The sequence below is a fragment of the Gadus chalcogrammus genome, chromosome 20 (assembly GCF_026213295.1).
Source record: "Gadus chalcogrammus isolate NIFS_2021 chromosome 20, NIFS_Gcha_1.0, whole genome shotgun sequence".
Lineage (NCBI taxonomy): Eukaryota > Metazoa > Chordata > Actinopteri > Gadiformes > Gadidae > Gadus > Gadus chalcogrammus.
The window spans coordinates 19,342,804-19,350,303 of record NC_079431.1 but is presented as its reverse complement, the minus strand read 5'-3'; the positions used below and the strand labels follow the sequence as shown (position 1 = coordinate 19,350,303).

At 45.7% G+C, this 7,500-nt stretch overlaps 1 protein-coding gene across 1 annotated transcript in view; it reads right to left on the bottom strand.

Moving 5' to 3' along the window:
- Positions 1–7,033: 7,033 nt before the first annotated feature.
- inhbb (inhibin subunit beta B) overlaps positions 7,034–7,500 on the bottom strand; it is an 11,083-nt gene continuing 10,616 nt past the window's right edge. Inside the window, exon 2 of the mRNA XM_056580273.1 lies at positions 7,034–7,500. This exon is cut by the window's right edge and continues 1,275 nt beyond it. The gene's annotated coding sequence lies outside the window, so the exon portion shown is untranslated.

Below are 7,500 nucleotides of genomic sequence, written 5' to 3'. Positions count from 1 at the left end.
ACACACGCAGACATATGCACACATATCAAACACCTGTGAACACATCCACACACGCACACACACGCTAGCACGTGCCCACACAACACGCACAAACATAAACACTTGCAGATGTACACGTATGTATACACAAATCAGGGGCACAGTGTTTACCCTGGGACACCCCTCCCCCCCTCACAGTGGTCAGGAAGTCGAGACAGTTGAGGGAAGGCAGAGCGCGTCGCTTATCGCTGACAAAGCAAAGAAAAATCAGTGAAGGGTCCGTCAAGATTTCCGCAGGCTCTGAATTTAAAATGGCAAATGGACTTCATTTATAGCACGCTTTCCTAACCAGTGGCCACTCAAAGCGTTGTACAATATTGCCTAACATTCACCCGTTCACGCACACATTCACACAGTGACAGCGGAGTAAGCCATTCAAGGCGACAGACAGCTCGTCAGGAGCAATCAGGCATGGAAGTAGCAACCTTTCGGTTACCAGCCAACACGCTCTACCTCCTGAGCCACATGCCGCCCCAAAGTGAGAGGTGGCCTGTTGCAGCCCCCCACCGCCCCCTCTAACCTCGAGTCTCTCCATTGCCCCGCCCCCTCTCCATGCACGCTGCAATGCCTATCACCGACCATGTCTATTATCCATATTTTTTCACACCACTTCTGCTACACCATTTTACTTATTTAATTGTATTTACTTTATCTTGTATTGTTGCTGCTATATGGCTGTTGAGGAACCAACAACCTAAAAAAATACTTGTGTTTACTTGTACTATAAGATGTAATATAAGTAACTTTGATTCAGATTCAGATTCAGATTTGTGTGCGTGTGTCTGGATTTTTATGGGTCCTTGATCGTAGGTGGCCATAGCACGCCTGTTGAGGTTCTGGGATGGTGGCGCTGGCGGTGGTGGTGGGTGCAGCCACATCGCATGTTTCTGAGTGTCTCAACCAACGGTTCGGACAGTGTACAGTGCCTCTTATTGACCTGGTGATACACAGCATGACGGCTCTTATATCCATCCCTGAGATCATGAGAACTAAAACAGGGCAGCAGTGTTCCCTTCCTCCTCAAGGGATCCAGTATCTGCTTGTTCCCTTCCTTATCTATTCCACTTACCTGATCATCTGTCTCCGTCCTCCTGCATTTATACTGTATGTAAAAACTGCTTGATAACCCCTGCGGAGAGGCGATGTAACATGCCAAATAAGGAGAGAGATATAGAGAGAGAGAGAGAGAGAGAGAGAGAGAGAGAGAGAGAGAGAGAGAGAGAGAGAGAGAGAGAGAGAGAGAGAGAGAGAGAGAGAGAGAAAGAGAGAGAGGGAGAGAGAGAGAGCATGGGTATAAGAGCGTAGCCGTTAAGTATGATTGGATTAATGTGGTTTCTGGTCATTAGTGCTCGCAAATATGCTTTCAAGTATTGGTAAAACTTTCTCTATCGCTCTCTCCCTCCCTCCTACTGCATTAATCCTGTGGGTGGAGGTGGGGGTCATGGGAGGTTGGTGCACGTTGCTCCAAAGGTCAGGGGTCGCTGGGTGACTGTGTTGTTGGCGTTGTAACGGTACAGGGAGACTGGTGGGGGAGGCCGGAGGGGGAGTGGGTGGGGACGGGTGAGACAGAGAGCTTTAAACGGGTGCAAGGTAAGCCCCCTGTCTCTAGGAGCCGCTACGGTAATTCTTAAGCATAAGAAGGGCTCTACACATGACCTCCAGCTGATAAAAAAACTAAAGTTCAACCCTTAAGTCACTTGAGAGCGAGTGTGTTGTGTTTGTTAAGTCAACTCTGTTGTGCACAACACTCCCTGGGTTCAACTCCGTAAAACAACCCGCTCGGTGAGATAAGCCGGAGATTGGGTTCTCACAGATAAATAGATATATAAGCCATCTTTGATGTCATGGCCGTGTTGTGAATAGCTCCTCCGGAGTAGCTATTGTAACTTAGAGAAATGGTGTTGGCAATGAATCTGCTGACCGAAGCACAGCTGACCTTATGCGGTTTGATGGGTTAAAACATGCTTTTGGTGTTGCTAGAGGACTTTCCCAATTGCTATACTGTTATCAGTCGTGCCAATCTGTGTTGCTGCTGCATTGAGAACATGTTTTCATCCGCAACGACCGACATTCAGACACATGCAAGGGCAGGTAGATATGAGCCAATTTGCCCGAAGCGGCCTACAGATAGGCTGCTGATCGATGGACCAAGACCAAGAATGAGTAACAACAAATGTGCATGTTATTTAAATTTTCGTACAAACTTTAAGACAAACCAAAGACACTTTTCTCAACTCTTTGCGGTTCTCAGCTCACATGCTCCATCACCTTGATGCAATGGGCGTCCGGGCGATGCATCAGCAGCCGCAGTAGTAGGAGTGGTGGTAGGTGTGGGGATAGGTGTGGTAGTACCTACAGTTCCTCGAGGCCACAGAGTGGAGCAACCGCTATCTGTATTGAAGGAATGCTGAGCCCTGGGCCATGCACACCCATAAATTCATTACTAGATGCAGGGCCCGGGTGTGTGTGAGTGTGTGTGTGTGTGTGTGTGTGTGTGTGTGTGTGTGGTGTGTGTGTGTGTGTGTGTGTGTGTGTGTGTTGGGGGGGGGGGGGGGGGGAGAGATTGGAACGATAAACCATGTGACCCCCCCCCCACCCCCGGGTAACCCTGCCCGGCTTCATGTGACCCTTGACGGGTCTTGGACGCGCAGAGTGTCCAAGAGACAATATTTGTAAAAGCTGATAAGTTAGAGGTGTGTGTGTCTGTGTGTGTGTGCCAGTGTGTGTGATTGTGTGTGTGTGTGTGTGTGTGCTTCTGTTTGTGTGTGTGTCTGCTTGTGTGTGTGTTTGTGCGTGTGAGTGCGTGTGTGAGTGTGTGTGTGTGTGTGTGTGTGTGTGGTGTGTGTGTGTGTGTGTGTGTGTGTGTGTGTGTGTGTGTGTGTGTGTGTGTGTGAGTGAGTGTGCTTCTGTTTGTTTGTGTGTGCTTGTGTGTGTGTGTTTGTGCGTGTGTGTGCGTGCGTGTGTGAGTGTGTGAGCGTGTGCGCGTGTGTGTATGTGTATGTGAGTGTGTGTGTGTGTGCATACATGGGTATGTGTGTTTGTGTTCTTGTGTGCGTCTTCAAGGGTGTGTGTGCGAGCATGTGCGAGCGTGCATGTCTCTATTAGTGTGGGCAAGTGTGTTAATGTGGTTTCTGTGTTTTTTTCTGTCTGTTAGTGTGTGTGTATGTGTTTGCACATGGTTGGATGGACATGTGTGTACGTACGTACGTGCGTGTGTGCGTGTGTGTGTGTTTGGTGTGTGTATGTGCGTGCATATGTGTGTGTGTGTGTGTGTGTGCGTGTGGGAATGGTGGAAGGGTTTTTGAAGGCTGTGCATTTCTCTGTGTGTCTGTGTGTTTATGTTTAGCTCATTGTTTATTGTACAGGGGTGGATGGGGGAGACACAGAATGAGTGACAACGCAAGAGAGGGAGTACAGGATAAGAAATGCATGCCAGTTAGCCTAAGCAGCAGGGAAACGCGTGTGTTTGTGTAGCGGTGCTTGAATATGGATGCAAGTGTCCCTGCTTATGTCTTCTCTTTATATGTGTGGGTGTGTGTGTGTGCATATCTGTGTGTTGACTTACGTACGTGTGCATCCATGTTTAAAGGACATACTGAAATGGCATTCAGGTTGTTACTTTAGTGAGCATTATATGACATGATTCCAAAGAAATGATTTGATCTTTCATGAAACAGTGGATAGTACACAAGTGACCAAATTTTGCCTCGCTAAAATATCCAATAATTAACAGTTATTCGCCTAAGGCGAAGTGAATAGTGGGGAATAACCCCCCGGGACTGATGGTCGAGGGGGCTATTCACCACTACTCACGGAGCCTGAGGTGAATAATTGTTTTAATTATATTATACGTGAACACTCCAAAAATATACAAGATAACACTTATTGCCGGGAATTGTTTGTTTTTAATAGTGGTTTATTTGTTTTGATGACCGTCATGCGCGCTGAAAACAATATCCCGAGTTTGAGATATAAATCATAGGATATTGCTCCATACCCCGAGATAGCGAACCAATCAATTGTGCCATCTTAGGAGGTTCACGTGTAGCATATGGGCTACTTATATAAAATATTGCTGTTTGAAGTGAAGCCTGCAATAGTGAACACGGATAACCATCACACACACTTTACAGTTGTTTGTGTAGAGCTGAAGCTGCTGCCATTGTGCCTCTTACAGTTTTCTATTTTATTTCTATTTTCAATTTTATTTTTCTATTGACACATCCTTGACTTCGGCCGACTTTCTTCGTGCAATACTTTTTGTCACATTTCAATATTAAATCAATACAAAACGTGTACGGCTTTATTGAATAGGTGAATAACTAAAAGTTTGTTTGCGTGCTCCGTGTGTGTGTGTGCGCGCGTGCGCTCGCAGTCCAAACGTGAATGTGGAGTGTGGCGTGTAGACGCAGCACCCTGCCCCACCGCACAACCCCCAGCCCCAACGTCATTAACATTCCAGCTGTAAGGCTAAATGCTTGGTGAGATACTTGACAAGACAGACACACATCTCACCACGTCACTCATGCTCAGCTGTACATGCACACTTACTTACACACACACGTCGGACAGTGTGTGTGTGTGTGTGCGTGTGTGTGTGTGTGTGTGTTTTTGCGGAAGGGTTGTGCGCTGCAACACATCACAGACATGTTTGACGAGCTGTCTGTCCGCCTGCCAGCCTGCTTGTCTGTCGGTATGTCGCTCTGTCACTCTGCATAACCGCTGTTAATGCAGAGTGAGGAAAACATACACACAAGTTGTTGGCATGCATGTGGATGTGTGCACACACACACGTGCATGAACGCACACGTATGCACACACACACACCCAAAACCACAGTCACATGAGTTATTCCTCAAACCAGTTATTTTGAGTCCAGTTATTCCTCAAACCAGCCAAAAACACACAACTATGTTGTACATTTTGACACACAGATTTTCACAAACACACACACACACAAATGAATGCACACAAACACATGCATGCAAGCACACACACTCACACACAAACACACACACAAACGCACATACACGCAGACTCATACCTACACACACTTACACACATACATATATGCCAGATATTCCTCATGAACCAGCTTAAAACACACAACCACATGTAGACACACTGATTACCACACACATTCACACATTAACACACACACACCTGTTTCACTTGTTCCCTTGTATTTCCGTCAGTCTGCCACTTTGATGTGCTTTGATTGATGATGTGTCCAGGGCATGGAAGGACAGCGAAGACAGACAGAGAAACAGAAGATTAGATAGGTAGGTAAACAGACAGATAGGAAGTCAGGCAGGCAGAGAGACAGACAGAAAGAGGGACATCCAGACAAACAGACAGACAGACAGACAGGTAGGAAGAAAGAGGGGCAAACAGAAAGATATAGGCAGGCTGATAGAAAGAGAGAGAGATAGACGGACAGACAGGCAGGGGATCGTCAGACAGACGTATTGGCAGGCATACAAGCAGGCAGGTAAGCAGAGGGCGAGCCTTGTAAAGTTTGTATTGGAACACGAGTGCTGAGAGCAGCACTAAGCCCGCCCTAAGAACCACAGGCACGGCGATAAGGTTGGATGAGGGCTTTGCAGCGGCTCACAGGAGCACCTTACCTCACACATATGCACACTCCCACACACTTGTACACACACACACACGCAACCACATACACACACACTCACACACACACACACACACACACACACACACACACACACACACACACACACACACACACACACACACACCCACACACACACACACACACACACACACACACACACACACACACAGATGTGGGGCCAACGCCAGCAAACATGAGGCCAAGGGGAATCAACCATGTATGTGTGTGACTCAATGTTGGCAGGCACTAGAAATACCTGTGAAATCATTAAGTGTAGTCGCAATTACTGCACTTCAGCTCAGTAGCGATGGTCACGACAGTTAGGCCTCTTGTTTGAGTAGCGAAGAAGTCAGTATGAAAAATTCCGGAAAGGAACAACAATACACAGAATAAAGAGTACGAATTTATTTTAAAGTTACAAAATATTTAAGAAAAAACATCTTATTTTACATAAACTGTACAGATGACATTTATTTGACTAAATGATTCTGAAACAAGCACTAAAAATAACTTTTTATTAAATAGAAAACTGAAAAAAAAATAGAATTACAGATGAAAAAAGTAAGTGTTCCACTTGCTTGTTGTACAAAATAGAGAGACAGAACATAGAGCGTGGAATTGGAATCATATGACATCATACCCTGATACAGTAGTAGGCTTTCGCAAATGATTACAACATTATCATACACAAATATAACAGGATGGCCAAGCCACCTAAGTTTTACAGCTCAACCTTGGCCTCTTTGGTTCCATTAATTAGGTAAAATACATTTGAAAAAAATTCAATTTTACTTCTATAAAAATAACTTTTCAATGGCAGTTGATCTTTTTTGTCTTTTTTTGTATTTTTGTCTTCGCTAATCCCGCAACTTTTCAGTGCAAACGTCACGATAACCATTCGCTTTGGAAAGGAAGCGAAAGATCATATTTCAAGTATTGATACAGGGTTGTAGACTAACAAGACAGAACAAGAGGGAGATAAGGAGAAAATGAAAGAGAGAAAGAAAAGCAACACAAGAAAACAACAAAAAACAAGAGATTTCAGTCTGGATGTGGACTATCGACATGGATTACTTTACATTGCATAGCTCATGTGGCACTTATTAATTAGCAATAGGAGACAGGACACTCAGTACCCCTCGGAAGGCATTTTAGTATGCAAGTGCTATTCAGGATGTGCATTTCAACAGTTTACACAAGTGCTGCACTGCACCGATTTAACCCACAAGCCAGTTTGTTTTCTGCAAACATGGCCCAATGGACTCCAAGAGCAATGGACTAGACACACTGAAGGTGTATCATCTCTCTCATTATCCCTCTCTCCCTCAAACTCTCTCCCTCTCTGTCCCTTCTCTGTCCCTCCCTTCTCTGTCCCTCTCACTCTCTCTCTGTTGACGTTACAGGAAGTGCACAAATGAAGGGCACTTAGAAGGTCCATCTTCACCTGGTTGTCGTGGTAACAGAAACCGCCCCCCCCAGGACTCACCCTCATTACAGGGAAGGGACAGGGATGTGGTCTGCTTACTCTGAGCACGGCAGCGACAGTCACAGGCCCAGGAAGTGCTGGTGTTCTGAATTGTATAAGTCAATGGATATAAGTCAGTGCTTTATAAGTTATGTTGTGTGCTAAAGTAAGAAGGGCTTCCTCCCAGGGATGTGGTGTGAAGGGGCAGTGGAGTGGGGAGGCTTGAGGTTCGGAATGACATTAGACGATTACATATGTCAGCTGATGCCCCTGTCTGTGTCCTTAAGCGCTTTCAATCTTCATTTTGTGAGGAGATGATGGTGCAACTGTTTTTTGACTAGAAATGGCAAACTAGAGC